Raw genomic sequence first — 7,747 nt, 5'->3', positions numbered from 1 at the left:
ATGGGTTGTATTTTCCACATCATGATTCGCTTCTGGTTGCATCTTCTATCGCTCCTTTGCCGCAACGGCTTGCCTCGCTTAATTTTAGCAACATTTAACCCAGATTTTGGCCGCACTTTGTTGTTGCTGCTTCTCCTCTGTTCGCTTAATTTTTGTTTGCTAATGAAGTGTCAACAACAAATTGAATGTCTAACATTTGTTGCATGTCGCCAGTGAAAAACAAACAACAACGGTCACAACCAAAGTTGAACATATGTCTGTGTCTTTGTTTAATGCTTTAAATAAATAAAATGTGCGAGCAATTGCAAAAAAACGAAAGGAGAATTAAGCCTTAACGACATGAGATTTGCAAATACCCTTTAAAATGAAAGTCGTTTTCTTTACAATTTTATTAGGCCATAAAAATATCAAAAAATAATTTTATTCAACAACTTTAATTTTCTTAAAAATAAATTTTATTAAAAACTGATTTGTTATTATCGTCTTTAAGTACCATCAGGTAGCTGACATGTTTTTTATTAAAGTCATAAAATGTGGAATTCCGAATCTGAAAAATGTGAGGAAGTCCTTAACAAAAAAATTTATTCTATTAATTGCTACGTAATTCGGAATTTTAAATGGAAAGATAGCTTATAAACTTTACACTATTGGCAATCGCAAATCCTCTTTTAATAGCTTCTTAATTTTGATAAATCCTCCATAAGCCACTCCAATCGCATCGAATAACCATTCAAATCCACCATTCAAAGAGCATTAATATATAATTTATGCCAACACGTAGCCGCCACGTAGGCAGAGGCGAAACGACAAACATGCCCTGGCCCAAGGCACAAACCCAATTCATTCATTTGGGTGTTGCTGTTGTTGTTGTTGTTGTTGTTACTTGTGTTTTTGTTTCTGTTACTGTTGCTGTTGCTGTTGCTGTTGCAATCATCGAACATCGCTTGCCAAGTGTGTCGACGCCGAAGCTGGCTGAGCAGCTACTGCAAAAAGCCAAACTAAAGTTAACATCGACAACAACATCTGCGAGGTACGATCAATTTGCATACAACGGCGGCCGTTTTGTGAATGAAAATATATACATACTTATATATATACTATATATTGTTGTTGTTGTTGCTCTTTGGTTTCGTTTTCGGGCAAGTAACAACAAGAAATTAAAGCAACAAATGCAATAAATTGTTCAATTTTATTATTCTGCGCCGCAGATACAGGGTGCTGCCGACTTCTTCGACCTACGCACACACAGTGGACACAGTGGCAGCCCACACAGCTGAAAAACGCGACAAGTATCTGTATCTGTAAGATACGCAAGACAAACTACGGACCGCGAACCGCGACTGTGTTGCGGCTAATTTGATTTCTGCATTGGCAAACGCTTTGCCAAGTCAAAAGCTGCCGATTGTTGTTCCTGCGGTTTTGGACGCCAACACAAAGATACACGGCCTCAGATACAGATAGATATTGCTTTGGATCACTCGGTGATGGGGAGATACAACTTGGTTTTGTTCATTGATCACTTGTTTTTTTTTTTCGTTGTTTTGTTGTTTTGTCGTCCGACGCTCGCCAAGTTGATTCATTCATTTAATTTTCTATTTTCTGTTTCCACCATTTACTTTTCATATTAATTGCTAGCGATGCCAAGACGTAAATGTGATAATAAATTATTACAGCAAAAGACATTTACTGGGTGGGCGTCCATTACAACAACCATAACAACCAGCGACAGACACTCAAGTCAAGTTGAAGCCGATGTTGTTCGTAACCGCTTGTTGCCTTTGTGATCCGATCCGCGCAGCCGACTCTGTTTGCTTTATTCGTTTTCAATGGGTTTTAATTATATTCATAAGAAATATAGTTGCACAAACCGTTTCCTGTCGCCGCCAGGTGAGAGAGTGCACTAAACAGAACCAATTAAAAAGGCTGGAGAAGAAATGAATCAACTTATTGGCAAGGTTAGCCACCCTATAAATGGAAAAACCATAAATCAGTTTTGTTTCTAGGGAAATGTTCAGTTGATAAAGACAATCCCATGTTTTCGCTAAGATAGTTTGTCTTCTTGGTCATCAGTGACTAACTTTTGGCTTGTTATTAGTCGGCGGAGATTATGCGGCGTCGGTGGTGTAATGGTTAGCATAGTTGCCTTCCAAGCAGTTGACCCGGGTTCGATTCCCGGCCGACGCACTTTAACTTTTTGCCTTAATTTTCTTATTATTTTTTTTTTTAATTTGTTATGAAAAATACAAGTGATATTTTTCAAGTAAAAGTACTTAAGGTTGCAACAAAAAATGTTTGAATTTTGTTGGAGTCTAATATAACAAATTTAAACATAAGATCATTTTGTAGCTTAAAATGTCATGCAAATTCTTCGCAAAAATGTGGCGTCGGTGGTGTAATGGTTAGCATAGTTGCCTTCCAAGCAGTTGACCCGGGTTCGATTCCCGGCCGACGCACATTAAATTTTTTTTTTTCTTTTACTAAATTGCTTTTTATTGAGAAAATTAAAAATGGTTCTAGAAAAGGTTGTTAAAAAGCCGCCACTGTTTCCTTCTACTTGTAGTTTGAAAACTCTCCATCCTCAAAAATCAACATTAAATAAGTTCCTCACTTTTCGTGTCTTGCTCAATTGCGATAACTGACCACTTGCAACCCCAAAGTGATCGGCCAAAATGCACATAATTTCCTCAAGCGCTCATCAACTCAGAACCAAATCCCATGCACTTAACGCATCAGTTGCCCTCGCCCAAAAAGCGAGAACCAAGTCAGAGAAAAAAAAATGATGACAAGCGAAATGAGAATTTATATGGGAAGCCATAAAGAAGGCGACGCATAAATAACAAGGCGTTCCAACTGAAGCATGGAACCTGGCAATGGCAGCCGGCAAGCCGGCAACCGGCAGCCCAAAGATGCCACAAATTCGGAGGAGAGGCTGTCGCACGCGCAACTAATTAAATTAAAGGCGATCGCCCAGGTCTTTGGGTTCCGGATCGGTTTGCTTTTCGGATCCGTTATGTTGGGTGGGCGGGTGCAGTTTAGTCGCCGTCCAAACTACTTTGTGTGTGAAATTTATGTGCAATAATTTACAAAAAAAAAAACAACAAAAAACAAAACCAGCAGGCGGCGTATGCCAAAAAGTTCCCACACCCCCACTAGACGAAAATTGATCGCGCCTAAGCGAAGTGTGCATATTAAGTGCACCCACTTTCCAAGCCAAATTGGCAAACGCCTCCATTCTCTGGGTAGAGATCGGTTACGTTTTTTCAGCGGGCTTCTCTCTGTTTATGGAGCAAGTTCAGTTGAGTGACCCGTGCGGCTCTGTTTTTTTTTTTTGTATGACAATGTGGCACGCGACTCGAGACTCGACCACAGATCGCAGATCACGTGGGGATACTCCTCCTCCACCTCCACACAAAAGCGAAAATTCTGCGTGCGAACTTGGCATCGACAAGTGTAGGAAAGCAACGTACGGATGACGTCGTAATGTCTGGTCGCTAAAATGTTTGTGGCCGGTTTTTTTGTTGTATTTTTGTGTTTTTTTTTTTGTGCGGGGGTTGCTTTGTCTGTTGGTTTCCCACAATCCACCCACCTGAGGCGCCGATCTGCCAAATGTCGGTCAGTCATGAGAACACGCCGAGTTCAAGGGCGATGCAAACCTTTTTGGCACACGCCACCGTTCCAAAAGATGCTGATGCTGATTTTAACGGAGGCGTTTTTGGCACGCTTCGAACGCTCTGGAACGCCTCTTCGCCATTTTGGCCCCCACGCCTTGCAACTTGCAACTTGCACTTTTTTCCACTCTAGATGCGTATGTCATTGTCGTCTGGTCGTGTGCCGACTCAAATAAATCAACATGTTGCTGCCTATCTTAGGCATCCGGTTCGCCCAGGCTCAATACATATTTCTACACAATATTTCTTATTACCTAGCTTTTTATTTATTTTTTACTTATTTCTTTTTTTTTGGATTTTATTTTTGCTTTTTGTTTTTAGCGCATTATGCAAACAGCGACTCAATCAAGGCATTTTATTAAGCATTTTCAGGGGTTTTAATTTGCACTGGTTGAGTCGCCGCGTCGGCTCGCATTGTTGTTGGCTGGTTGGATTTTTTTTTCCTTTCGGCCATGTCAGTGTGAGGCTGCAGCCACAAACATGGCAGTCAACAAATTTACGACATAATAATTTACATTTATCTGCTGCAACGAGGCAGTCACACTGCCATAGCAACAAAAACAACTGGATCGCGGTTTAAGTGCGTGTGTGTATTAATAACAAGAAAGGAAAAGTCCGTTTCCACATGATCGAAGTTAAAATGTCCTTGCAAGGGCATAAAGCTCTAATAAAAATCGATTTGGAGATCTGGGTGAACCAATAAATTAAATGCATTGATAATTGATCATGCTATACTCATCTTTATTATCTGTATATTATCCATTTAAAAATTTCGTTTTCTTCTATTGAATTGCACTAATTAGAATACACTTTAGTTGTCTGATTAATATTTATCAAGCTTTGTCGAACATAAGTAGTTTTATGAACACAATATTCTTTTTTGTAAGAAGCCAACTTCAATAAAGAACATCCCCCGTTTTTAGGTCTCTTCAGGTGAGGGTATCAAAAGCCAGCGCCATGTTGTTTAATAAGTTACCTTCTTGCGATATGTCCACGTCAGACGCAGACGTCGCCTCTTTATCAGTTTATTACTTGGCAAACTTTTCATTTTAATATCATTCGCATTTGCGCAATGCATTTTTGCTCTTTTTTCTTCATTTCGGCCTTTTTTTTATGCCGCAGTTGAGCGACTTTTAATTTTGAACGCCTTCTTGGCAAGGCCTCTGCACAGGGATCGGGTTGGTTGAGCGACGACGACGACGACGACGGCAAAGATGATAAATGCTTACCGGTTTTTGCCTGTCAACCGGTAAGCAGAAATACAAAAAAGTACAATCAAGTGAAAAACAGTCCCTGGAAAACGGCTGAAGCACTTTGAACCTAGCGCCACGTGTGGAAAACTTTTTGCAGTTCAAAGTCAAGGAGAAAACTGTTTTCTTACTCTCTGACTGGGAAAACTTCGAAAATCGATAGAGCTAAAAATTGCCGGCATTGTTCTCCTGCGAATTCCCCAACTCTCTTTCACGCTCTCTAAGTAATTTTTCCCTTTCTCTGCTTGCGTAAACTTTTTGTGGGCCCGGTGAATTTTTATGAATGAATGCGACAATTTATAGCATACTTAGCAGGGCGCCTGCGTTGCCATTTCATGTTAGTGTATGTGTATGTGTGTTTGCGTGTGTGTGTGCTTATCGGTGTGTTTGCGGAAGTTTGCTATGACGAAAGCAAGGCCCCAGAATGTCCTTGACTGCGGAAAGTTTCACACAACAGGTGGAATTTTTAAAGATGTCTGTGTCTGCGACGGCTTTTTCCCTCATTTTCACTTTTACACAATTCCGTTTGACGTAGTTGGCCATCGAACAAAGTTGCGCGCCTCGTAAATTTTCATTAGAGGGTTGTACAGTTGACACAGGCGATAAAAATAGTTACAGTAATTGAAGACCAGTAAGCGGGGAGAGTTTTCTTGTTTGATTTTTTGATTAAAGGATTGTCAACGGGTAATGTCAGTATTAAAAAAGTTTAATATACAACTAAATTAAATTTATCAAAAATTTAAAAAATTAATAATAGATTAAAGATAAATAGATTTAGATAAATCAATTTAAAGTATACCATAAATACCTAACATTTAATTCCGAAAAGAAGCACAACAAATTTTTAAAGTTAAAAAGTCAAAGGTTTTAACGAAACTTCGAAGGCAGAAATCACAACACGTTTCCATGGTGAAATGTTTTGTTAAAAATAGTCGGCTCAGAAGCCTGACGTGGCTAACGATGATTAAGCCAGCCATGAGATTATTAACTTGTTTTTGCGACTCTCGACACAAATGTTACCATAAATGGTGCGCTAAGAGGGAGAGAAGCGAAAACCGCAATTAAGCACAAATCACAAAGTTTGCCCAAAATTGGTTAAGACCAGTCAAAGGGAGCCAAACAAAACAACCGAAATGGTTGTCGAAAACAACAAAACAATTCGACGATCACATGATGGTTAAAGAAAAAAATCAGACACTAAATTTGTGGTGCCTACTTTTGACCAAATTCGGATGAGTCTTTTTTATGAATTGTATAATATGCTCATACATTGTCCGAGCATTAAAATCACTTTGTTACTTGACCTGTTTTTCGACTTCGGCTTAAAGAGTGCCAAAATAAAATTAAATTTTAAGTGTCTGACATTTCATTAAAGAGGTTTTGGGCTTTTTTCTTTGCTCTTACTGAAAACTCTTGAATGAAATGGTTTTAAGTAAGATCTTGTGATATATACTCATATCGTCGGTATTCGCTGCTAGGTGCAGTCAGCAATTCACATTTAATTAAGAACTGTGTTTAAAGTGATTCATAGTGATGCATGCTAAGACTTTCCACTTCGTGTTCAGCATTAATTTGCCGTGAGATTATCAACATTAGACCAGGAGCAAACAGATTAGTGTCCGAAATGAAGTCTAAATCAGCAAGGAGGTATCTTTGATGTTTAAAAAAGTCGAAGGTAATATACTCTCAAAAAGAACATATTTTATATTAAGTAATTTGAAGAGCGATAAAGCTTTAAACAAAACAAACTTGACAATAATTTTTTGTATTTAAAGTGTTTGAAAATGTGTGAAATATATTTTGTTCAACAACATTTTACGACCTATACTCATTTTAATTGCAGAGTATGTTAAAAGCCATTTGAAAATGCAAGTTGTCAGCTGGCAAAAAGAAATTTCATGTACTGCATGTAGTAAAAAGGAAAAAGAAGAAGCGAAGAGTAGAGCACTGAGATCCAAAAAACTATTTGAAGTTATTTTCGCACAACTTGGCCTGACACTCGTCTGTGTCATTGTTGTGTTGGTGTTGTACGCGATGTGGTTTTTGTTGTTGAAGCGTGCCTGTAAAGTGTTTGCATGCCACAGCGAATAAAAAAAAAAAGTAAAAGAGAGGAATAAAACTACAAAAAAAAATAAGGCGAACAATGTAGGCGTATTTTGATTATGATAAACTGGCGAATTATGTTGTCACTTTGCATTTTTCTTATAGAATGAAATTATATTTTATAAGCGCTGTGCAAGTCAAGAGAGTTGTTCGGCTTGTTGCTCTTGCCTTTGGCTGCCATAAGACTCGGAAAATATTTACATGTCATGGCATTTGAAGGGATTTATGTGGCCCCAATGAGACCTGCCTGACTTGTAGACGACGACACATCCACCCCGGACATTCAGTGATGAAAAATGACGAAAAACGAACCTAGGAAACCAAAACAGAAAATACTTAAGAATTGTATTAGCCAGCGGAGCAACAGGAGAATCACCTATCCCAAATATATATCTTTGCACATTTCTCTAGACTTTCCGCTTCTCTTTTTTTTCCGACCAATTTGTTTGGCTTAGCGGAGAGATCAAAACTATATAGACAATCGTTTATAGTACCAATACCCTGTGTATCCGTATCTATGGCTAAAAATAGAACGGCGCGAACTATTTATATCGCTCCACGTAACGAGTATTAGCGGCTGATTATTACTGAACAACAGGCGAAATGGCTTTCAGCTAATTATTTGCCGACGTCAAGTTCATGAGAATTTGAAATTCTCGAGGAAAACACAACTATGACGTCGCTTTTATCTAAACAAATCCAAACACACCGAAAATTGTGGGGGAG

At 38.7% G+C, this 7,747-nt stretch overlaps 2 non-coding genes across 2 annotated transcripts; both read left to right on the top strand.

Moving 5' to 3' along the window:
* Window positions 1–2,112: 2,112 nt before the first annotated feature.
* On the top strand, window positions 2,113–2,184 carry Trnag-ucc. The gene has a single exon. It is a non-coding gene; the product is annotated as a tRNA-Gly (tRNA).
* Window positions 2,185–2,381: 197 nt separating this feature from the next.
* Window positions 2,382–2,453, top strand: Trnag-ucc. The gene has a single exon. It is a non-coding gene; the product is annotated as a tRNA-Gly (tRNA).
* Window positions 2,454–7,747: the final 5,294 nt, after the last annotated feature.

The sequence above is a fragment of the Drosophila ficusphila genome, unplaced genomic scaffold, assembly GCF_018152265.1.
Source record: "Drosophila ficusphila isolate 14025-0441.05 unplaced genomic scaffold, ASM1815226v1 contig_791, whole genome shotgun sequence".
NCBI classification, from domain to species: domain Eukaryota; kingdom Metazoa; phylum Arthropoda; class Insecta; order Diptera; family Drosophilidae; genus Drosophila; species Drosophila ficusphila.
Note: the sequence above shows the minus strand (reverse complement) of the source record. Positions and strands in the feature narration are given on the sequence as shown.